Consider the following 25,937-nt stretch of genomic DNA (forward strand, 5'->3'; position numbering starts at 1 on the left):
GGGGGCACGAGCCCAATGGTGTGAGCTTGGCCTCCAGCCACCCCACAAAGGGTTGCTGCCGGCAGTCAACAAGCCCAACTGGCACATCCCTTCCCACCCACGCCACCTTCTCTACGCCACTCCAACCACAGCAAAAGAAATTTCCTAATGGTCTTCCAGAACTGGAAACCCTACAGAAATTATTTGGGTCACCAGCAGTCCCAGAAAAACCTTTAACACCATCGTCAACACCAGCCAGAGCCTCTCGACCACACAAATAGCAGGGGCAGAGCTGCGAGCTGCAGTGCAGGACAGGCCATGGCCTGGACACCCCACCACAGCATGGACACCCACCACAGCATGGACACCCACCACAGCCCAGACACCCCACCACAGCATGGACACCCACCACAGCCTGGACACCCACCACAGCCTGGACACCCACCACAGCATGGACACCCACCACAGCCTGGACACCCACGACAGCCTGGACACCCACCACAGCATGGACACCCCACCACAGTCTGGACACCCACCACAGCCTGGACACCCACCACAGCCTGGACACCCACCACAGCCTGGACACCCCACCACAGCCTGGACACCCCACCACAGCCTGGACACCCACCACAGCCTGGACACCCCACCACAGCATGGACACCCCACCACAGCCTGGATATCCACCACAGCCTGGACACCCCACCACAGCCTGGACACCCACCACAGCCTGGACACCCCACCACAGCATGGACACCCACTACAGCCTGGACACCCCACCACAGCCTGGACACCCCACCACAGCATGGACACCCCACCACAGCCTGGACATCCACCACAGCCTGGACACCCACCACAGCCTGGACACCCACCACAGCATGGATATCCACCACAACATGGACAGCCACTGCAGCCTGGACACCCACCACAGCCTGGACACCCACCACAGCATGGATATCCACCACAACACGGACATCCACTGCAGCCTGGACACCCCACCACAGCCTGGACACCCACCACAGCCTGGACATCCACCACAGCCTGGACACCCACCACAGCATGGACATCCACCACAGCATGGATATCCACCACAACACGGACATTCACCAGAGCATGGACACCCACCACAGCCTGGACACCCACCACAGCATGGACACTCACCACAGCCTGGACACCCACCACAGCCTGGACACCCACCACAGCATGGACACTCACCACAGCCTGGACACCCACCACAGCCTGGACACCCACGACAGCCTGGACACTCACCATAGCATGGACACCCCACCACAGCCTGGACACCCACCACAGCATGGACACCCCACCACAGCCTGGACACCCACCACAGCATGGACACCCACCACAGCCTGGACACTCACCATAGCATGGACACTCACCACAGCCTGGACACCCACCACAGCATGGACACCCACCACAGCCTGGACACTCACCACAGCATGGACACCCCACCACAGCCTGGACACCCACCACAGCATGGACACCCACCATGGCCTGGACACTTCTCCCATGTGTACTCCAACCATCACATGTGTGCTCCATCCAACACGTGCATGCTTGGTCGCGTTCATGCTCCATCCATTACATTTTCTCCACTCATCACGAGCCTCCTCCAGCCATTACACACGTGTTCCAGCCCTCACATGCACGCTCCGTTCGCCACCTGCACTCCCCATCAGTCACAACCATACTCCAGCCATCACATGCATCCTCCAACCATCTAGGCCTGGCTTAGGGAGAGCACAGACAAGTCGTGTGCCCTGGAAAGGGGCTGGAGGGGCCCAGAGGATGGCAAGGCTGTTGTTGGCCCTGCACAGTGCATGAGACGCTTCATCTTTGTTAAAGCCTCCAGGCATGCTCTTAATGTTACCCCTCTAATAATAATATTTCATCTGCCTTATCTGATTAGGTTAGGCTCATTTGATTTTTGCAAAACACCTTTAATCACCTTGCAAATTCCCCATCATTACAAACAGAGCCACCACAAACATTATCAGCAATCTGAGTTTTATTTTCAGTAATCTTTTTTTTTTTCATATGCAAGAAAGACAGTTGTAAAAAAAAATTATTTTAAAAATATGAACAAGACAGAGGCTGAGAAAACATTAACAAGGCCCTATGCTTTCTGCTAAAGTGCCTTCATTTCATTATCATTAAATTTGCCTAGTAATTAGATTTCGGTGCATGAATATTTTAATAAAATGTAACAGACAGGCTGTCAAAAAAAAGCACGACAACATCAATTCGATAATTTTTTAGACAGAGACATTCATAGGCAATTAACACAGATTTCCTAGGGTTGGAGACTCTTTTTCTTCCTTTTTGTAATTTTTCCTATTCTTCCAGCCTTATGTTCCTCACCTGAAATTAAAAGAAAAACAAAATCATTGTAAACATCAGCACTTTCTGCCATTTTTCCCTGTTTGCCAACGTGATTTCAGTGCCATTTCCCCCTCGCTTAGCATGCTCCAGCACTCCTCCCCCCACCTCCCACCCCAGTCTTGCTAAACACGGGCAGGCACAAGGTTGGGTCATCCATCAGACCTCCCCACTCCTGCAGGACCGGATTAAATTAAGGTTGCATGAAGCTTCTGTCTTGATCTTCAGGCATTTCTGCTGAAAACAGTGATTTTGATCACTATTTGCATAATGTACAGTTACGTATTCACCGGGTCCCTAATTATACGATCTGTGTTCGACACCGCTCCAGACGCGGGGAGGCTTGTGCAGGGCATACCAACCACTGCTCACAGCATTCCTGCTCCTGCTCTGGCTCCAGGTGAGCCCAGGATGACCCATCCCCTCCCCACGGCTCCTCCCTGCAGGCTGGAGCCACCGGACAGGGGTGGCCACAGCCCCTTTTGCCCTTCCCACCTTGTTTGTGGGTGACACATCGAAAAGGATGCCAGTCCCTGCCTTACAGCTGCCAAAACAGAGCCATCGTCCTCCCATTTTCACCCTCTGGGATGCACATGAGGCCCACAAGCCTCTTTCTTGCTCATCCTGCACGTTTCCAACAGGATCAAAAGGTGGATGGAAAGCAGCATAGTCCCAGTTCCCCTCCTTTTTTATCTCCTCAGCAGTCCCAGAAGAACCTCACGTGCCAGAAGGAAATCCATCTAGGGTCTGTTTGCTGGGAGGATTCAAGATCTGAGCTTGGAGGTGGGAGTAGCACATGGTCCATGCCTGGAACCAGCACAGACCGCAGATCACATTTTCCACATGATTGATGCAGTGCCACTGACCCCATGGAGATGCCCAGAAAGGAGCTGGTTGCTCACCACCAGCTTCTTGTACTTGCAGGGGGCAAGTTCCCACTCCCTCCTGAACCCCTTATTTGGAAAACAGCAATATTTGCAGGGATTTTCATAGAATCGTGGAATGGTTTTGATTGGAAGGGACCTTAAAGCTCATTTCATTCCACCCCCTGCCATGAGCCAGGCTGCTCCAAGCCCTGTCCAACCTGGCCTTGGACACTTCCAGGGATGGGGCAGCCACAATCTGTTTAATTACAGACAGAGCTTCCCAAATTCCTGTGTTTACTACTAAATCAGGTCCAACACCTGAAATACTCCAAAGACACTCTGCAGAGATCCAGTCCTTACTTCAGTGGAGCCCTTGGAATGCCAACAGACTGGCCAGACCCTGGTGTCAGGTGTGTGCTCTTACATGAGCAACATTCTGCAGTGAGCCCCACCTGGGTCAGCTCACCTGCAGACAGGAAGCCAAAGTTACCTTTTCAGGTATTAAAGAGCATGAGCCAGAGCTAAGAGGGTGTGCTGACGAGACAATAAACAACCCCCCAAATCCCGATTATTTGACCTAAACATAGGCAGATGTTTAAAACCGATGTCTGTGTTATTTTGTATTATTGTTATCATCATGATCATCATCTGGAAAATTAGGAATACACAAAACAGCCACACAGAAAGAAAATCCTGGACCTCAACTCAGGTCATGCCTTCCCAAAATCTCCTTTGCAAGGTTTTATCGGCAAGAGCAGGGAGTAGAAGCAGTTGGTACAAGCAGCTGAAAGACCAAATCAAAAGCATGTGAGCAGATTAAAGAACCAATCTCTCCGTTTGATGCAGAGGAAATCCCACTAATTATAAAGAAGGGGCTTATTTCCTGGAGTCACTCTGTTTGAAGTCATCAAAACTAGTAATACTTAATTACTCTACTTTATGGAATATATAACATCGAGGCCCTTCGCCACTCGCCAGCCCACTGCTGCCATGGCAGGCGCTGGGTTTCCAGGGGGCTGTGGTGATGTTCCTCCTCTACCTATGCCCTTATTTATTCAAATGAAGCCCTTAACAGCCCTTGCATGAGCCTGCGGGGAAGCATTTAAACGTGCTTTAAAAGGAGGTTATAATGAAAAAAAAACCCAGAGTGATTTAGCCCTGTGAGTTACCTGGCTATTACTGAAATGTGTGTGCGCTATGTGTGTGCCAGCGGACTCCTGCAGAATCAGGTACTGAGGATTAAACCAGACTGAAGGTATTTGCCTCATCCTAATCCTTGAAAAGGGAAGGGAACTGAGAGTGGTGTGACTGAAACATGGCCCTTTGGACCTCGCTGAGCTATCTTTGAAGGTCCAAGGGTGAGCTGCCAGCTTCTGGTTCATGGGCACATACAGATGACATCCATGGATAGGTGAAAAAGCACAGTCAGGTGCCATGAGGAAATGATAGGAGGCACAGGATCTTCTCAGAACTGGTATGAAGACATCTAAAATGGAGGACTCCCCAATTGTCCTCATCTCTCCTGGTGGCTGAAGGGCAAATCAGTCAGGATGTTCTCTGCTCAAGGGCCAACAACCCCCAGTCTCCTCAAACACCATGGTAAAGCTTGAGCTTCTGGTACTGGATGATTCATATGTAGGGGAATCACAGATTCCATTAAAAAGTAGCAAAAAATCCTATTTTTACAAGTTGAGAGAAACCTTGGAAAATGTGACCCAAGAAGTTCACGCAGGGAAAGGCAAGTCAGTTCCTTTTTGCCATTCCTGGTGTGGTCTCAGGAGGATCTGAGAATTCCCAATTGCATCCCTGGCCCTGATGCTGCTCCCAGAACCTGAGTTTTCAAGCAAAGGCTTTCCTGGTAGGGGAGCAAAACCCATAGGATCAAAGCCCTCTCCCAGGATACCATGAGGTTCCCTAAGCCCAAAACTCTTTTAAAGGCAAACTCCAGGGAGCAGTTATGGTGAAGACCTGCCCATTTCCATGGCTGGGGAGCACCAGGACAACGCCGGTGTGGGTTTGACTTGCTCAGGTCTGGCTGGTTATGAGACTTTTTTCAAATTGCTCTTTTTCCAGCTAAGTTGGTAAATGTTGCAGGGGAAAGACAGGAGCACAGCTCTTCCTTCATCACCACCTGCATGCACCCACCTGGGTCTGTGGGAGCTGTGCAGACACCACCATTACCAATGGCAATAGTGAATCTCCTGCTCCATCCTGGAGCTTTTCCCAAATAATAGAGTCCAGCTGGTAGAGCACCTGGAGATGTGGAGACATGTGCGTCTATTTGAAATTCTGCACATACCACGGCATCAGGAATGTCCCAGGAATGCTGCTTTGGAGTCATGAGGGCTCACAGCCAGGAATTGTGGGTGAAAAGGGTTTGTTTCCTCTAAGACAGAAGGGGAAAAAAAATCTGCTAAGCCTAGGTTTGACCTGACTGGGAAATGCAATTGGGCTCCAGACTAGCTCGGCTGGCCTGAAAAATCCCTTTTAAGATGTCTGAGCCTTGTAGAAGCCCCAAGCAGAGCATGTCTCTAAAAATCCCACTGCCTGCATTAGGCCCCTTGCAATTCTGCTGCTGGTGGGAGAACAGGTGGGTGCCGTGCTGAACAGCATCCACAGGGCAGGGAACATCGGCTTCTGCTGCTCCCCCTGCTCTTGGCTGTGCCCTTCCTTGGTGGAGGTCAGGCTCCAGAAAGGCCCCAGCACTGCTAGGCTCTGTGGGAGGATGGGAGTGCATTGAGGCATCCACACAGATCTGGGGGATGAGGGCTCAGTGTCCAGTCTGGTCACAGCCTGGTCTGCTCAGGGTGCCAAGGCCTGCACAGCCCTACCAGGACCTTCCCTGCTCGGTGTTGTCATTTGGAGAGCAAGAATCCGCCTGGACGGGCACAGCTCAGAGCTGTCTTTGCTCCATCTTTTACATGCTTGGGGGGCATGAATCAAAATATTTCCCTGAGCAACACAGAGAATTCCAGCATTTCACCCATTGCGGGTGATGGGAATAGTTCAAGCAGGACCTGAAATAAAACTCTCACATTTCAGTCCCTCTGGAACTGAGAAACACCCACGACAAGCCTATAGCTGATTTTTTTGCCTCATTTCTTCAGCTCTAAGATATCAAAGGAGAAAAAAGGATCTGCTGCAAGGCAAATGTCCCTATCTTTGCTGGCTGGCAAGAGACCAGCCAGGAAAGAACTGTATTATCCAAAGAGGCTTTCTAGGGCTGGACATATCCTCCCCTGTGATCTATCATGGCACAGGCAGCAGCGAGGAACAGACCCAGATTGCTCAGACCTGGGTCTCAGCCTTGCATCTCCATCTCAGCCATGAGAGTGTTGACCTGCTGCAGGTGGGGAGAAGCCTGGGCTGCACCCCTCAAGGCTCTGGGCAGAAGGATGGATTTAACCCCCCTGGTCCTAACCCTGTCCTAGGTCAGAGCTCTGAGCTGTTCTAACAGCAGAGCACAAACTAAACTTTGGGGGCTGCTGCTTTGCACGCTGCCCTGAGGCCACAGGCAATGGACCTTTTTCCCCTACAACCTCAAAATGTAGGCTCAGGCAGAGGTGGGTTCTGCGCCTGAAAAATAAACACATCCACGAGACCTAAAACTTCCTGTAAGAGATGGACAAGGGCTTAAATGCTCTGCTCAAAGGGGTGTGGAAGGGGGTCCTGCTCCCCTGCTGGCTCTCCCTGGAGGACGGGGCGAGTTGGTCCCCACTGCCATCACAGAGCGAAGACCTCGCCGCAGCCTGGCTGAGGTCTGTTTGTCACTTTTCCTTCATTATTTGCAGTTTGTACACAGGCGTCATTAGGGATTCATTCGGTTTCCCTAGCAGCAGGCATTAGTCTGGCTTCCCTTTCCCCCTTCTCTCGCCAGCGCCCTTTATTTTTAGTGTCTTATTTACAGTTTGACAGAGTAACTGTAACCCTTGCAAGCTACTCCAGCGGCTTTAATCGGGGGAATAATGAGTCCTGTCTGGCGATGAATAGAATTTAGGGGACAGATTGTTCCACACTCGCCCGGTGGGGTAATTTATTTATGTGCGCACTTGTCAGGAGGAGAAAGGGACGGGGGATCTGTATGCACCGAGGACATTGCCGGCGCTGAAAGGGAAGGGAGAATGGAGCCAAACGCCCCAGATCCCGCTGCCCCCCACCCCGCCCCTCCGGCAGCTGAATGCCTCCGGTGGCCGTGAACTTGGATGGGCCGAAAGCCCCATTCCCAGGCCCTCGGCACGTCAGCGGGGCCGCCGGGCGGCTGGGCTGAGGCAGCGGGCTCGGGGCTCCAGATGGGTCCGGCCGCGGCGGGCAGCCCTCCCCGGCACTGCCCCGCATAGCCGCGGCACGGGGAGCAGCCCCATAGCAACCGTACAGTAGCAGGAGCACAGCGGGGGTCTGGGAAGAGAGGCAAAGCCCTCGGAAAAATACAGGATGGGTCCAGACAATGGCTCTCTCTCATATCATAAATTACACGGCAGCAACAAAAAAGCAACGGATCCTGCCCTCTCCGCCGCTCCCACAGCCCGGGCGCTCGCCGGACGCCGCTGGGCATCCCCAGGCAAAGGGACAGCGGCGGCACGAGGGGTTTCTGAAGGAGGGAGGTGGAGGCATTGCACCTCCCAGCCCACATAATCCCTTTCACCCTTTCCCTGTCCCCTCAAAGCACATTTCCTTTGCTCCACAGCTTTTCTGCTTTCTTCCTCCCCGGAGCACCATCACCTCAGCACCAGAGTTGCCTGTTGCACCACAACTGTGGTCCTTCAGCCAGTGCTGCCTGTGCCCAGAATCAGGGAGAAGCAGCTCCTGGTCCAGATGCAGAACAGTTTCTCCTTCTTCTGCTCTTGAGGGGAAAGGCCCTTTCACTCCCTTTTTCTTCTCCCTGGCTCAAGGCTGGGAGCGTTTTGCATCTAGAGCCGACAGCAGCAAGGTCTCAGCTCAGTGACTTCCAGGAGAGGGTTGGAGCTACACCACAGCCACCCGTGGACTCCCATGCAAAGCAGAACAGTGGGATCCACCATGCTTCAAGGTGACCTCAGCCAGGAGATGGTCCCCGTTAGCAGAAAGGATCCACCTTGCAGAGACGCTACAGAGGCAGGACAGGTGTGCAGGGGGTGACTTTACACCCCCAACTGCCAGGCAGCATCAGGCTAAAAGAGGGGGGGCTCAGGCTGCTCACCCCCACTCAGACATGGAGGTGCTCAAGGTCCACCTGAGTTTGTTGCTGATGTCCCTTAAACCTCTCCCAGCTTGGCCTAGCTCCCACCTCCACTCGGCAACCTTCCTTTACATAAATAGCCTCAAAGTTAGCGTAGAATTACATTTTCTACCTAAGTGAGGACACACTTTAAGTTGCCAGCGTGGCATCAGGACACCCCTGCTCTGGCCACACCGTTTTCACACCAGCGTAGCCGTTCTGGCTGCAGGGGATTTGCCTTCCCTGCTCTGTCAGTAGAGTCAGGAATAAAACGGCCGCAGCCACAGACTGATTCCTGTTCCCACGATGGTGCAGAGCATCTTCCTGTTCCTGGAGTTTAACCAGTTTACCAGCATACTGGGAGAGAACTGGGTGAGCCACATGACTCTGAGTCCAAACAATCACCCAGACACACCTCACCCAGTCTGTGTTCCTCTCACAGGTAAGCGGGCCACAAGGACCACAGGTTCTGGCTACCTGAGACTTCAAACCATGGAAGCAGCAAGTTAGTGGGCAGCATAGAGGACTAAACCAGGCAGAGAGCACTGACATCACATCTCCAGGCCACGGAACAGAGAACAACTAGTCTTCTCTGGGCATCCACTGGCTGGAGTAGAATTTGTGCGATGATCCTGGCACTTTGTTTCCATGGCCTGGGGCCAAAGGTGATGCGCTGGCTGCTTTGGAGCAAAGGTCTGAGGAAAGGTCCTACAGCTGGAGAGAGCCCTCAGCCAGCACAAGCACCTGAGATGCACGTGGGGGTCTTGCAGGATGGGGACAGTGTCTGCTCAGACCCCCAGACAGGATCTCACCCCAGGGACCCTGCACCAGCCCCCGACCAAGGGATGCTCCAACCCCCAAGAGCTGATTTCAGGGCAGACTTTCCCCTTGGCAGAGAGGTTGGAACCTCTCCTTGCTAGCTGAACTCAAGGCGAGACAAGAGTCCTTGCACACACTTAAAAAATGCGACAAAATATCTTTGCACCGGGAACCTGCCTCTGCCCTGCTGAGTGCTTTGGTGGGTGCACAGCCCAGCCCCGGGGTCAGGGGCAGCCCCTGCCCCGCTCGGTTCTGCCGAGGGAGCAGAGCGGTGCCGATCCCAGCGAAACCTGCGGCAGCACCGCGTCGGGCCTGGGGAGGGGGAACCTCCTCCGTGTACAATGACTGTCTATTCTGCTGATCACAAGCCTAATCCTCTTTGGTTTTTAATTGGCATTTGGGCTAAGCTGATTTAAACCTCTTCACCTTGTTGGGTCCCCCCTCCCCACTTCTTTCTTTTCTTCTTCTTCTTTTTTTTTTTTTTTTTCTTTTTTTTTTTTTTTTTTACCAAATAACAACGCTGCCATCACCAAGTCCCCGGCACAATGACAGCTTTGTGCAAGGGCGAGAGGAGAGGAAAGGGAAAGGGAGGGGGAGAAGGGAAATGTGCTGAACACACTTGGAAACAATGCAGAGTTTGTGATTCAGACTTGACCACTGGCAAAGGACCCGCTTCAGCTGCGCCTCGATAATAAACGCACTGTCCCTTCCCAACACCTCTCCCCCTGCCCATCACCTCCACCTCAGGCCAGCTGCCCACCGGTGTGGGCTCTACCTACCATCCCCATCCCCATCCCTCAAGGGATGCAGCTTCCCCACACCCCAGTGTGACCCACCACAGTGGTAGCATATCCCCAGGCTCACCAGTGAGTGGCCCCCAGGGCGATGTGCGGTGGCAGGATGGGGATGTCCTGGTGTCCTCTGCACCCTGTCCGTGCCTGGGTTGGTGCTGTGTCCCCACGCCGAGGCCTGGTGCTGGTCAGCAGCCCTGGTCAGCAGCCTCGGTCAGCCTGGACAGATGCTGGTGTAAATCAGGATCCACATCATGCTCCAGGCCAGGGTCTGCCATCAGGAGCAGGGAGAGGAGGAGGCTGAAGTGGGATCAGCCATGGTGAGGGGCTTCTGCTGAGGGTCCCTCAAGACAAGGTTCTGCCGGCAGCTCCTCATGGCTCACGGCTTTTGGAGGGTGGGGTTTGCTATATAACCCCCACTCCTGATTCACGTAATAGTGAGCCAATCTGAGCTAAAACCAAACACAACAGAAACATATTTATAATCTGCTTTCCATTTAACAGGCAACCCCCCCCTCCCCAAGGAACCCCAAAGGAGCCCTTTGTTCCTGTGGATGAGACAGACCTCTCCCAGGGCTTGGGCATTATGAGTTAACAAACCCACAAAAAAAAAAAAGATGTTAAACACAGAAAAAAAATCCAGATGTTTGAGACCTCGGGCCAAGTGGTCAGCAAGGAAGGTGCTGGTGACCACGGAGATTTTGGCTCCTCTTTTTCCCCACCACATGGTCACCATGAGCTCTCACCAGTCCCCAAGCACTTGCCATGGAGACACTCGGCCCATCCCGGCAGCCTGATGGTGCCAGACCCAGCGTAAGAGTTTAGGGAAAGTCTTTTAAAATTTTTTCAAAAAATTTAAAAATCCACTTACCAGGATATTCCCAGTGAAGTCTCACCAGGGCCAAAGACCTACAATTTGTCAGCCAGAAAATGAGCATCACGTAGGGTGAACCCATGTCCAGCCTGGAAAGAGAGAGAAAAGAGGATCGGAATTGTTAAATGTCAGACCTGTGCTCCCTGGCTGGATTACACCAGGATAGGGAGATTACAGCCATGCTTCTGACACCATATGGGAATGAGGAAGAGAGAATTCATCTAGAAAACTCTCAGCATCTTTGAAACTGGGCTAGTTTCCTAACTTGAGATGCCTCTGTGGGGCCTCAACCTTGTAGGGAGCAAGAGGAGCCTGGGTCTGCCTGGGAGCAATTTGAAATGGGGAAAAGCTGTCACTGCACCATTGCCTGTCCCTGCCAGCTGTGGTACCAGCCAGCATCTCACTGCTGTCATATAGAAAAACCAACCCAAAGTACTCAAAAGCTACAAGCAGGACCAAAAACTCTAAATCTAAGTCAAAAATACACCTTCTTTATTCTTTGTCTTCTGGGGAGCTGTGTTCTCCAGGTCTCCAGCCCTGCCCAGGCCAATGGCTGCTCCACCAAGGCCCCAGAGCACCCTGAGACCTGGGGGGATTTATCCCAGCGGCCTTCTTGAGCTCATAGCTGTGGCCAAGCACAGGGAGACCCATCACCAGGAAGAACCTCACAGAATGAAGAGTCTTGGGTCAAAGGAGGAGCCTGACGGGATGCATTCTGTGACTGCCACCCTCAGTGCAGCAGGAACCAAGTGGCAAAGCTCCAGCACTGTTAATCCCTACTTGAAAATACCAAAACTGAGCAGCCCTGACCCTTAGGATGCTTTGGAGTATCCTTACAGAATTGTTTTATATTTTAATAATATATTAATATTCACTTTATGTACTTTCCACCTGTATAAACTCTGCCTCCAGCTATGGCTGCTCACATGGATTTAGACACCTAGTGCAGAACCTGACGTGGCTTAACTGAGGAAGAGGCAGAGAAAGAGCTCGTTCTCCTGTCCTTTAGTCCTATAAATCATCTCTATCACTACAGAAATCAGCGACAATCTGGTCCTGTGACAATTCAGTGGTGCAAAGCCAATGAGTGGCACTGGTGGGAGCAGAGCAGCAGTGCCCAGACCCATCCTCTCCCTCGAGCTCTACTGCCAATACATTCCTGTGCCCCATCCCAGGGAAAGAACCAAAAAAAAAGACGGAAACAAAAAAATCCCTCAGCACAGACTGAAGTTTATAAATAAAAGCAGTGAGAAATGGACTAAGTAGCTGCAGCTTAGCCCAAGAGCTAAGAGCCTTAGCGCATTTTTGCAAGTTTTAGGGAAGCATTTCCCATTCCTGACTAAGCACGTTTGGCAGTCAGAGTGGAGCGCGTGGCTGCACACCCTTCACAGCTCCAGCTAAAGGGCTAAAACGGTGACAGTCATCCCTTCCCAGTCCTTTCCCACCTCACAGACCCCACCAGGGACCAGGCAAGAGCCAAGCCCAGCCACGTTCCCCAGGGGCTGCCCCCAGCCAGGCACGTCTGGGGCTCCGGCACCAGCCCGCAAGCAAAAAGTGTGATTTATTTTTCTTCTAGGGATAAATTTGGAGTTGGTTTTAATCTGCTTTCAAAATTCCCGTCACACCAGGGTTAAACTCACTTAGCATATTTAGGCTTTTAAGTTTCCAGATCTCACGGCAACAGAGAGATGGGGAGAAATTAAAAAGAACAACAAACGCGGCCTCATGGAACATCAAGATTTTCACCTAAACCACAAACCTCTTGCAATTGGCCTTCAGATAAAACACCCCAATGTATTTCAACTGCTGTAGTAAAATTAATCACTTCCCACCCCACCAGTTGTGTGAAGAGACTTTTCCCCTCTCTCAGATTAACCTGAGCACAATAAGTTTGTGCCCACAGATCACCTGGACCAGGTGAAGCCTCTCGTGCCTCAGCCCATCATGCACAGGAGGGGATGAAGTCACTCTTGTTTCACACTGATTCTTTTCCCCTTTCTTAAACAGCCATGAAATGGTTTCAGCAACAGAAAAAATGAGGCTATTGAATTTTTCTAGTCCAAAAGGGGGAGGAGGGGTAAAAAAAAAAAAATTAAACAGCTGTTTCGCTAATGTTATCACAGTACACAAAGAATGAAACGTCATCTAGTGCATCTAGGAAAAATTTCTGCAGCCAAGCTTCAAGCCCCACAGTGTCCCCAGGAGGCACGGAGGGTATTTTGAACAATAATTTTAAAAAAAAAAAAAAAGGTAAAAAAAAACGATGACAGAGCTGCCTTTGGTGCCATTTCCATGTGCAAAACCTGGAGACCGGATGAAAAGAGGCTGATTTTGGGGCGTGGGCCGGCTGGGGGGTTTCGTGGCTGCGACGCCCCAGCAACGGCGGGAAAAAGGGAAATCCCAAATGACCGCGGTGTGGCTGGGATGAGCCCCTTGAGGCCGAAGGCCCCTTGGTGAGGCACGTGGGGCGCCGTGAGCGGCTCTGTCCTGTCCGATCGAAGCCGCCGGAACGCTCCCACCCGCGTGGCTGGGCCAGGGGAAGGGGAATCGGCCATTTTACATATCAGCTGCCTAAAATGGTGGCTCCCACCTTGCCTTCCCCCTCAGCACGCATGCACCCACGGGGAGGGGAGGGACAGGGCCGCAGCCCCCCGCACGAGAGGGCGCCGGGAACGGGAGCCAAGATGGAATTAGAGGCAGAAATTAAAGGAGGGGAAGGGGGGGAAGCGGGAGAGGATGCGCCTCGCCTCGCCACGGCCTAGCCACCGATGGTTGGCTTTGTGTGTCCTGCGGAAGGGACAGGCAGGAAGGCCTCGAGGGGGGAAAAATGGGGGGAAAGAAGGGGAAGAAAAAGAGCGTTTGGGTGAGGATGGCAAGGCGCAGGGATGCGCGGGGGTGCGGGGAAAAAAAAATCTTCCCTTCTTTCTTCATCGACCCCCCTTTACCCTCCCCGCAATCCCGCTTTGACTTTTCCCACAGAAGTAGCCAACCTCCAAGAATGCAAATGACATTCATTATGCAAATGCATGCAAATCAGGTTTAACTATCGGAAGAAGGGCTAGGAATTTCTAATGGGTTAACTCTTTCCTGCATGGCCTGAATAACAAGAGCCCTCGTGTCTTCCTTGGGGCTTTGTGCTTCCCCATCCATCGTGGGCACCCCGACCCGCACCCCTCGATGGGCACCGAGGTGAGGAGGGTGAAACAAAGCATCAGGAAAATACCAACAACAACAATAAAAACCCAACTGGCGTGGGAGCGGCTGCCCCTTCGTTAAACGTTCCGGCAGGAGACAAGAGTAAGCAGGCTTAAGCACGAAATTGGGGGGAAAAAATGGAAATTAAAATGGGAAAAGAAAACAAAGAAAAAAAAAATTAGAAAACAACAACACCAACGAAAGGAAAAATAAAATGAAAGGAAAATGAAACATTAAAAAGGAAAATAAAAAGGAAAATAAAGAAAAAGGAAAATTTTAAAAAATTGAAAAATAAAGCTGAATAAATATTAGGTAAGAAAATAAAGGAAAGGATAAAAAAGAAAAGGAAGGGAAGGGAAAGAATAGAAGCAGGCCACTCTTGGCAGAAGGTGAAACCCTCCGGTAGTGCAGCAGTGAAGGGTCCTGGCAGCCGCAAGGGTTTGGCTGCTCACATCAAACCCGCTCACTGGGCTGGCCTTGGAGCCCCTGGCTCTTCTTCTGCTGGGAGCAAAGTCACACAACACGCCAAGTTTCCATTCTTCTTTTCTTTTTTTTTTTTTCCCCCCAGTGTTTTCATTGAGGAAAAAAAAACATTAAATTACAATTTCTCCCCTGTACTGAGTGAGCCCGTGGTCCTCCGAGGAGAGAGGAAGGGAGGAGCAGTGGTGGCACGGGGGACCCAATCCACATCCCTGTGACCTGTCCAGCTTGCTGTGATGCTCAGAGTGTGTTTGAAACATGCGTGGCTTCAGTGTGGGACCACTGCCCCATTCCACGAAACCTTTGTAAAAATCCTGATTCCTGATCCCAGCCCCAAAGATGAGAAAGCCCCAGTGCTGGGAACTGAAACAAGGAAATTCTGGGTAGTGACCTCGTGCTCACCAAATGTTGGGATTGTAGGAATTATGAATATTACAGTGGGCTGTAAAGTAGAGAAATAGATGCATGGCAAAATTCTAAATATTTTATAGCAACATTGTATTGATTCATAACAATAAAGCACTTCAGGATTATTGCTGAGTTTTGCCCGAGAATAATTCCTTATCTGTTCCAAAACCTTCTGATTTTTCTGTTTTTTTCTAGACCTCCTCTTACATTTGATCTTTTTTCCCAATCTACTTAAAATCTCTTGTTATTTGAGCTGTAAGGTGTTACGTGCAGCAGCAATAAACTGTTGAAGGACAAGAAATTCCCAAATTGTAGGGGTTTGGTTTGAGACATCATAAAAATCACTTGTTTAGAGTCAGTTTGCTGTGCTCTGCAATGCATGAGCCCAGAACTACTGGTCAGGTATGAAAAAATAAACCCTTTTATTTCATCAAGCTGGTTCCAGCATAATAAGGCCTCTTCAAAAGGTAAAATATATTTGAGGTGTGCACTTTGGCAAACCCCTTTCCTTCATTAAAAAAAAAAAAAAGAAAAAAATGAATAATGAATAATATAAAAATTAAAATTAAAATTAAAAAAAACCCCAACCAAACTGCACCAGTAATTTAGGTTTCTTTATGTCTTCTGGCCTCCAGCCCGTAAGAGCAGGAGCCTTGCTCTGCTCCCCTCATCTTGTTTTGACTCCAAGCCCCAATTTCCGAGTTCACACATCATTCCAAAACTGGAATTGGGTGATTTTTTTCTTCTTTAATTAGTTATTGGAAAGCATATTAAAAAAAAAAAAAAAAAACAAAAAAAAAAACAAACAAAAAAACCCCAACCAAACCAACCAACCAAACACACAAACACACACTCAGAGGGGAAAAAAAAAAAAAAAAAAAAGGAAGAAAAAGCCAAGCCCTGTGCAGGAGGAGGGCTGGAGGATGCTGGTGGGTGCAGCCATGCCCGGGCATGGCCAGGAGCTGCTCATCACTAATGACCAATAAAAAATTGCATTATCCTGGCATGGGACTGACAGGACAAACCCCTCAGATGCAGCCTCACGAGCACCCAAACACACAGAAATTGTCATTTCCCAGGACAGTAATGAGTCAGGATGCATTAACAAATACCTGGTGTCACGGGCATCCCCAGAACTGCGGCAGAGCGGGCCTCGGGCTGCAGGACACAAAACCAAGGTTGGGTTTAGCACAATGTCAGCAAAGAGCAGTGCAGAAATTGCTGGATTTAAAAACTCCAAGTGGAGTCACATGAAAAGGTGTTTAGCTCCATCTCCAAAAGTGATTTTTAAATTTTTGATTTTTTTTTTAAGAAGGCCTCCTGTTCATTCACCTCTCCTCTTTTTCACCTTCCCTTTCTATCAATTTTCACTGCTCATGTCTACATCTGTTTCATACCCCTTTGTTCTGGTTTCCCCCCATTGTTGCTGCACCTCTTTGGCCCTGGAAAGCTCCTGAAGACACCCTACAGCAGCCTTTGGGTACAGAGTGGGGAAAGAGTGGGCATTTGCAGCCTCATCACCCCATTAAAATCATAACTTTCAACACGTTTTAATCCCTTATCGTTAGAAATCCCGTGAGGGTTTATCCACACAGGGGATGGAACGGACCCTGGCAGCTTCCACAGTAATTTATTGTGTGGAGGGACCCGCAAGATCTCTGGAATGAAGGGGGGGGGGGGGTGGGGGCAGAGAGAGGTTTGAGAAATTACAGTGGAAATATATTTATTGAAAATATATTATGGACAATAATTTCAAACAGCTTCTCAATGAGGTGCAGGCACTGCACATCCCGTGGGAAGTAAGAAACAGGAACAAAGTGACGCCATACAGTCACTTTCTTCCCCATTTCTCCTGTCAGCCACTTAAAAACCTACTGTCCAGTCTTTGCCATGTGCCAAGAAGTTTTCTGCCTCAAAAGCCCTTCCTGTTTTCCTCCCAAACCCCGTGTTCCCTCCTTGTGAGAAGGGTGTTTTCCTAGGTGAGACACTCATCAGTAGGCTTTGCATGGCCACACCATGCGGAAAAGACAGGCTGGAGAAGGTCTTTGAGTGAATCCAGCATCAGATCATGAAAAATTAGCAAAAGCAGCAAGAAAATAGCCTGGACACATGGAAACACCACATTCTTGTGATGGGAACAAAAGTGCAGCAGACGATACCAACAGGGATGACAGTCCAGGTGCCCCAAACCAAATTTCCCAGTGGAAAAGAGCCTTTGAAGTCCCAAACTGCTATGGTAAAACCTATCAGTTTTCCTACCAAGTAGGATGTTGGATGTTTTAAGGAAGATGTGGGGTTGAGGCTGTTCTAGGTAGAAGAAGGATTGCTTCCTCCCTGCCCACACTGCCACTGGCACTGTCAGGAGTCACTTGGGGATCACCTGACACCAAGCAACAATTAAACCCCATTTAGGGAGAATCCCAGTTTTTCATCACTCCTGTTAAGGCCAAGAGGAAAAGAAGAATTTTGCAGCAGCCACTTAAAATGTCTTGTGATAGCTAGTGCTCATCGCCTCTCAGGATGCAATGGGATGTGAAAGCATCCTTGGACCACAAAACAATTTCCCATGGAATCATAGAGAAGATATGGGTTTTGATTATCAGACCTTAAAAAATGCAGGAGGCACAGGCTCTCGATACTGTTATTTTTGGAGACAAGGGCTCTCCACACTGTTATTTTTGGAGGGCTTCCGATACTGTTATTTTTAGCCAGTTTTAACTCATCTCACCAAGCCCTTTTTTTTTTTACAGCCAGCTCACCAACATTCCAGGGCCAGAATTTTTTTTTTTTTTTTTTTTTTTTCCCCCAAGACTCAATTCTCCAGTGCCTGGGGCTGCCAATAGTGCTCAAAAAAAAAAAAAAAAATCACCCCCAAAAAACCCCCCACACAACACAAAAAAATCAATCCCTCCACCCTTTTTTCTAATTTTCCCAAAGAACTGGGAGGCGTGAGCACTCGAGAGTCAAATTTGCCCAGGACCCGCGTTCCCTAAGAAAGCAGGGCTCATTCGCCTTCCACAAACTCTGCAGTGGCAACAAAAGTCCCTTTCAAGCCCTTCCAGACGCAAGTCCTTCAGCTCAATTAGTCAGGCACACAGAGACACAAAAAAGCCTCCCATTCAGGCTAGTGGCTGGCTGTGGAGGACAAGGGCTAAGAAAGGATCTTTCTCCCACGCTTTCACTGGGTGTCATAACAAGCAGAAAGCCCTCTTACGGGGGGATTATTGGAGATAAGAGTCCAATGGAGGGGCTGGGGCAGGAGCTAGGGCTGAAGGAGGAGGGGAGGCGGGGATGGGGCTGGGGTTGGAGGTTGCAGCTCCCAAGGTCGGGTGAGCATGGCTGCTGACGGCATCACACTCCATCAAAAATGTTTTTTTTTCTTAAAAATTACGATATTCCCCCCAGCCTGTACACACACGCGCAGAATAATCCCGGTTCTCCATGGCAACCTGCTCCGTGGCCATCCCTCGCACCAGAGGAGGGAGGCAGCTTGCTTTCACGCCGGCATCTCTGCCAGCTTGTCCCGATGCTGTCAGAGCCTCAGCCGAGCTGGGCAGAGGGGCCAGGCAGATTTCCTCCTGCTCCCTCATCTCCAGAAATCCGTGATTTTCTAGAGCAAAGAGCTTAAGGGGATGCACAGCTCCGTGGGAAAGCTCTACCGGCAGAAACCAAGCCAGCCCTGCTGATGCTCCTGCACATGGGTGGGTTTAAGGTTGAAGACACCTTTTTTCATGAAAAAAGAATAATAAGAAAAACGTGTGTGTGTTTGTTAGGGGGGTTTGTTCGAAGGCAAAACAAAGTGGAAGAAGAGAGAAAAATCTCCAGGAGTGGAGTCTGTCTGCAAAATTATGGGGTGGAGCAGTCGGCCAGGGCCACCCGTCCTCTGTGGTCCCTCTCCAGTCCAGCATAGCATCTCAAGCCCTCAAACCTCCCCCGAGCCAGAGGGGTCAACTGCTGCACCTTCTGGCCAGGCCCCAGCAGGAAGAAAAGTCCTCTGGATACTGACAGTGCCCAGCAGGATTAATCAAAGTTCCTGAGTGAATTATGTTCCTAATTCCCTTGAACAATCCAAGTTACACTGGTAATTCCCCATCGCTTTCCCATTGACTCTATATGTGGCTGTGGAAGACAGTGCCCGTCCAGATCTTTTCAAATATATGATTCCTCTGCCACAAGCAGGGTCACAGAGGCAAATTCAAAGCAAATGCCAGAAAAATTGGCTTTTTCCCCTCCTGCCCTGACCCAAGCCCAATTGCTGCTGCAGGATTGTCCCCACCCCCGGCACCATCAAGAAGAAGGTGACAAGAACATCCAAGTTCAGCAACATTTTGCAAGGATCAGGGAGGTAATATAAACTCTCCAGCTCAGGAATGGAAAGCCAAGAAACTCTCTTGGAATACATTATCCCATAATTGTAGGGTTTCAAGCACTTTCGTCCTAAGCAGCTGGTGTCGACTGATGCCAGAGGAAGGTTATTTGGCTCAGACACGTTCCTGCCCGGTTCAGCCCGGGAATCCCTGAAACAATCCACTCTTATGAAATACTATAAAAGCTGAATATTTCACTCAACCAAAATAGCAGAAATTTACTAAAAGACAGAGGGAGCGAGATAGATGAAACAAAGCAGATTCCTTAGAGACAACCCTTCCTCCTTCCCAAAGAGCATTCTGTGCCTCCAGCTGGGTGAAAAGGGACTCCCTTTCCCTTTCCCAAAGCTCACACACTGATCCAGAAAATCTTTTGCGGTTTTGGTTTGGTTTTTTTTTTTTTTGGTTGGTTGGGGGTTTTTTGGTCCGGTTTTTTGTTTTTGGGGGGTTTTTTATTGTTTGTTTGTTTGCTTGTTTGGGTTTTTTGGTTGTTTTTTTGTTTGGTTGGTTTTTTGGGTGGGGTTTTTTGGGGTTTTTTGGTTTTGGATGGGGGTTTTTTGGGGGTTTTGTTTTTAATAAAAAATGAGCTTCCAGCAGGCAGGAAGTTGCTGAAGGTCAAATTAAACCTGATTTACCTGCCTTGACTTAAACAATGCAAGGCCACAAGATGACCTAACAGCCCCCTGGAGCCACACAGAGCTCGAAACCAGACCAGTCCACCACCAATGAGTATCCAGTCTTTTTCATTCTCAACACTTATTAATCAGCACTTTTTCCCCCCTTATGAGAACTTGCATTTTCTCCCTATACCAGGGCAAGCTCCACCTCATGTCCTTCACTCGCCTGTAAAAATGCATCGCACAAGACCCAGCAGTTAAAGCCAGCAGATGCACCCAACATGGATGCTCCCTCCTCCTGCACCAGCATCCTGGCACTACTCCTTTTGTCCCTGCTCCAGTAATATTAAAACCCCTGAAAGTGGAATTACAATTATTTTTACACCTAGCCTGGTCTGTCAAAGTCGAAGCTCAAGCCATGGCCGTTGATGCTGGGTGAGGATTACACAGCTTTAGCTGTACAGTTACAGATGCCAGGTCCGAGGCTGCTGTCAGCTGCAGCAGGATAAATCCTGGAGTTATACAGTGAGCAAGAGACCGTGATCCACTGATAACCAGAGACGGATTCAGCCAGGAGCGTCGGTCCAAGATCTCCCCATCAGCCTTGCAGACTTCAGTACATACGGACACCCTCCAGCCAGAATCCCAAGATTCGGGACTTCTCTCTCTGCAGCTGGCACGGGACCCCTAAAACAAAATTTCCCATCTCTTTTCCTGCAAAACTACCCAGGGCCATCACAGCCTTGCCGGCAGCAGATCCTGCCCGCGTTCGGCGGCCGCCACCCCTTCCCCAGCTCGTACAGCGAGAGGTGGCGAGCGGAGAGGCGTCGGGACTCACACGCACACGTCCCTTTCTATATCTGTCCCTGAAAATCCCGCCGGGAAAGCCGGAATGCGGCCCCAGAACTATGTTTAGTCCCCCCCCCGTCCTCCCCCCCGCGTCATGCTGGCAGCACCGTGACACAAGCCTGGGCCAGCAGAACCTCCCGCCGCCGCGGCGGGCAGCGGGGAGAGCGAAGCTGCCAGCGCGGGCGGCGAGAACCGCGGCTCCGCTTTCACATCCAATCACCCCGGCTGCATCTGAGCGACCTGCCCGCTGGCGCCCGTCTCCTCCCAGCAGCCCGAAGACCACAGAGCTCATCATTTTCCTTCCAGCTGTATCGCCCTCGGGACACTGTCACCCTCTTCCCCGGGGCAAAGTGCGGGAGAGCCACCCGGCCCCGTTCGCTGGGCACCACGCACCACGTTTGCACCCTGGGATGGGCGGGGTAATTAAAGAAATCTCCTCTCCTGCCACACAGAGATCGGCACTGGCCACCCCGAAATCATCCCAGGGTACCGCAGAGCGCCTTGCGAAGTGCCGTGCACCAGTGGCCAGACCCCATCCGCAAAGCCACGGTGAGGACAAGGACAGGATGGTCCTGCCCGCACCCCTCCTCCAATCTGTGCTCCAAGACACGGCCAGCGGGGCCCAGAGCCCAGACGGTTAATTCTGAGCATCACCCCAGCCTCCGTTCCCCCACACCCGCCACTTGCTGAAATTAAAGCAGGGCCTGATCTGATTCCTATGGCGGCTTAGCGCGCCCACTCAGCCGGTTTATCATAATCCCGACATAAAAATCGCTCCCTTGAAAACGCTCAGAGGTTTGAAGCCCTGATTGTTTGAAGAGGAAAGACTCTGTTCTCAGCACAAAGATGTGCTTCCCTCTCAGCCCCGGTCCGGCAGCTGGAGGCTTCAATCAGCATTTCTGACTCCGTAGGTACCCACGGCAAGAACCCTCATGCTTTCCTTGGCACAGAGATCCCCCAAACCCAGCTTGACCAGCTGGGCCACGCAGCACCCCAAAAAGAGCAGAGCTTTGAGGACTGGTGCTGGGAACAAGTCACCGCTGGCTGCCAGCCCTGCTGCAAGAACATCTCTAAAAACCATTCCCTCTCCCTCCAAATCCAGCTGCGACTGCCTGTGGGAAGGAATTTTACCTATGTATTTCAAAACTAAACAGATACATGCAAATTTCTATCATATTGGTGTGATTTCTTTGTGGTGGCACTGCAGTGCTATTCAACACTTGCCCAACCCAGGGTGCATGGGACTGTGCCGAGAGGACAAGGGATATTTCATGTGCTAGGGAGATCTCAAAGGGCTTGAGCCATCAGGGCCTCCTTTTGTTTTCAGTTTAAAACTGTAAAAGGCTAGCAAAAAATTCCCTCAATGGGGAAGTGTCTGTTTTCCTCAAACACCACAAAATCATGATTTTTTTAAAATACATTTTTTAGCTACTTTTCATCATTCGGGGCTGAGACTTTTCAAATATGAAATGCAAAAAATACACATATTTTATCCATCACAAAGGAAAAGTTAATATCCAGTGGCAGTACCAACCAGCACAAGTATTTCTGCCCTTTTGCCAGTCCCCCAACCCGCAGCGCGTCACTCGTACAATGAGAGTGGTGCAAAAGGGCTTTGGCCTCAGCAACAAACTGCTCTGCTGCATTTCTGCACTGCCAACATAAGCTTTAAAGACAGAAGCTAAAGGGAATCTACTGAACGAAATTAATAATTTTCAACAATTATATTTGCATAGGCTAGTTCTCCTCAATGGGTCACTGAATCATGGAAAAATTAGTATTGCATTTGCTCTCTTTTTTTTTTTTCCCCCTACTCCAAACTGCTGTTAAGCAAGAGAACGATGTGGAGAGCTGATACCTCGCTCCCGAACATGCGAGTGTGTCTCCTATTAATGTCTCCAGCAGTTATGTGGACAGAAGGGAGAGCAGAGTAGACAGTGCTGAGTGTTAACCAGTCAAATCATAGTGTCCAAGCAAGCTTAAATGGCCACATGTAAACTGCAATTTGGATCAATGTCACGCAAACACACAGGGCTTACTGCTAGTGCACTACAGGAGTAAATCAGGGAGAAAAGGAGGAAAAAATTAAAAATCAGCTGTTTGCAAGACTATTCCAAAGCCCTTGGACAGAACCCAGCTCGCGATCACATGGACACTCCTGCCACTGGGAATGGTTACCACTCAGAACAAAAGCTCAAATTAAAAAGAAATTCCACCCAGCCAAATAGTGACATGCTCTGACAGCACCCACAGACCCCAGGGACTGCAGCAAAGCTTGTGGCACCAGGAACCCCAAGGGACCCATCCAATGGCTGAGGGGCAATGAGTGGGCTGGAACTGGTTCCCATTTCCCTCCCAGGCTGGGAGCACAAAGGGATGGATAAGGATCATGGAGGTGTTTCAGCCCCACAGTGTCACCAAGTCCCTGAATGGTGGTGGGGGTCACAAGCATTTTAAAGGGAGCTTTTTGCAGCTGAGAATGAGGTGCAAAAGCTCCAGAGAGCCAGCTTGGGCCTGGGTAGGCTTTAAACCCACCTTCTTCATCACCAAGCAGCACAGGCACCTCCTGCCCCTGGCTCGGGGCCCTCCACGCATGGTTTGCTGAATTCTTGGACGAGTTTCGTCCTTGTCCCAGTTTACATCCCCGCACTCCTGCTCATGCCTTTGTTATAGCCAAGAAGTGACACCATCAAAATCAGCCTATGGCAGTGCCGCACAGCCCAGGATTGGTCACCCAGGAGCACCAAAAGATGCTCACATAGCACCACTCCCAGCCCCTGATTGGAGAAAAGGCGCTTTTCCCCCTCCTTGAGGGAAGCCATCGGCCAATGGTGATGGCACATGGCAGCTTCCCACTGCTCACCCAGAATAAGAGTCCCTCGCCCCCCTGGGGAGCCACCGCACCCCTTCACACCCAGACTTTGGGCCACCACTTGATGCCGATGACTGCCCACAGACACATCCTGGTCCACCAGCCTGGCTGGAGGGGCAACCACCCAGCTGGACCAGCAAGAGTTCTCCTGGCTCGGTCTGCCTGGGAAGGATGAATGAGGAGAGCTTTGTCACCGCTTTGTCACCAAAACCAAGGGTGTCCAACTTCATCCTGTGAGATGCTCAGGGTGTGAGCATCCATGGAGGATGTCTCCGCTTCCTTGGAAGGTGCTGTCCCTGCCCGTGGAGCAAAACTTCTAGAGCTGGTTCCCGGTTGCCCTGTCCTCTGCAATGTCCCTCTCTGACTGGGGACAAACCTCCTGGCCAGGAGAGCAGCACTTCACTCCTCCCAGGGAGGAGTAGCAGGACGGCATCAGAGAACAGGGATTCCAATGACAGTTTGTAAAAACTTCCCTACATCCCTGTCACTGTCAACACAGGCTGCGGAACAGCACCAGGAACAATAGCAGCACCCAGGTGAACCTCAACGGAAAGATGGAAGAAGGTTTTCCCGAAGCTTTCCCCAAGCAGATCATTACAGAACTGCCAGTTAACACACGTACTAAATTATCCTGAATTACAGGGCCGTGGGTGAGAGGGAATAATATCTTGTTTATTAATTTCAAGCAACCATATGAGCAGGATAAATCTTTCACGTCACATCCAGCACTACAGCCCTTCCCTGAATGAAATGCAAGGGACAGTTCCTTTTGCCCTTTTTTTTTTTTAAAGATCCCGATGAGCACATGAGCGAAACGAGCGGGTCCAGCACAGGTCAAAAGTCAGCTCATTTCTACATCTCTCACAAGAAGGTTTTCATAAAGTCACAAAGCTATAATTGCTCCTTTCCAAAATTAGTTCAGGTGCCATCACCCACATTAGCTCTTTATTATTATAATGTCTTTTTTGGTTTTTTTTTCCTCCTTGGAATCACCGTTCTGATATTATTTTATCTTAATACACCATGAGATCTTTGTGTTCTTCTAAGCAAGATCATGACACCTTTTCAAATAGGTTGCTGTGTTTTGTGGGTGGCATCTCAGGCACCCAGTCTGATTATTAAAAGCAAGTGGGAAGCACCCAGTTCACCTCTTTCTCTTTGACTCAAAATTCCCTTCTACGGTAGAGCAGATTTTAAAAAAATCCCAGTTTCCATAAGGAAGACGTGGACGCGTAATCCGTTAAAGACGGATAAGAACCAGCACCAATTTGCAGAGAAGATAAATTAGGCAAAATCAAGTTCCCCAATTAGTCTCATGCATTTCCATACACAAGTTTGTATATATATATATATATATAGATATAGATATAGATATAGATATAGATATAGATATATATAGATATATATGTGTAATTTTAAAATCCCCAAATTAGAATCTGGAGTCCATTCAAAGAAACATTCATAGACAAAGGGTTAAAAGAAGAAAGAAAGCATTTGGATAGAGACACAAGGGAAGAAAAACAAAGAAAACTGCAAGAAACCATTTTCCAAATCACCATATCCTTCTTTCTAATACTGATATCAAGTTATAGCTGTCAGGGAGGAAAATATAGGTATCTGTATAACAGATAGGGAAGAGGGGGGAGGGAAGGTAGAAAAAAGGAAAAAGAATCCAGTACTCGTATTTGCAAAACAACCATTAATAAACATTGCTCTGTTGCTGCTTTATTAAACAGATAATCCAACACAGTAATCTGTATTGATTTATGGATTCTCTGATGCTCTACGTCTGGTTATGCAATGAAAGTTCATCCTTGATCTGTAGTCTGGGTCCTGGACTTAACTAATTCATAATCTGATTGGAAGTTTTACTTTGTTAATTCAATTACAGTTAACGGCCGAGGAGAGAGCGGCAACATCTTTGTCTTTCTCAACACAGACGGTTTCTTCCCTTGCCCAGAATCAGTAAATTCTTAAAATCACAGGAGGCAAATAGATTCTTTAAAAAAAAAAAAAAAAAGAGGGAAAAAAAAACAAACGGGAAAAAAAAACCAAAAAAAAAAAAAATCCTACCTCGGGTTTTAATTCCAGTCTCTGAAAGTTGTCTTTTCCCCCATTTTTTCCGCCTCTCATTTCCTTTCTCTTCTTTTTTTTTTTTTTCTTTTAATTTTTTCTTTTCCTCCTCTTCTTTTTGATGAATTTCCTTTCTTCTCCACATCCTCCTCAGGCGTG

The 25,937-nt window shown here is 49.7% G+C and overlaps 1 long non-coding RNA gene across 1 annotated transcript; it reads right to left on the minus strand.

Annotated features, from left to right (window-relative positions):
• Nucleotides 1-1,984: 1,984 nt before the first annotated feature.
• Nucleotides 1,985-25,937, minus strand: LOC136303180 (uncharacterized). Its single transcript, XR_010724164.1, has 5 exons — nucleotides 25,779-25,937; nucleotides 16,113-16,158; nucleotides 10,915-11,006; nucleotides 10,117-10,495; nucleotides 1,985-2,355 (listed from the first exon to the last, which is right to left on the minus strand). It is a non-coding gene; the product is annotated as an uncharacterized lncRNA (long non-coding RNA).

Source organism: Chamaea fasciata, unplaced genomic scaffold (genome assembly GCF_029207755.1).
Source record: "Chamaea fasciata isolate MVZ Bird 193981 ecotype frontalis unplaced genomic scaffold, bChaFas1.0.hap1 SCAF_31, whole genome shotgun sequence".
Classification (NCBI taxonomy): Eukaryota; Metazoa; Chordata; class Aves; order Passeriformes; family Sylviidae; genus Chamaea; species Chamaea fasciata.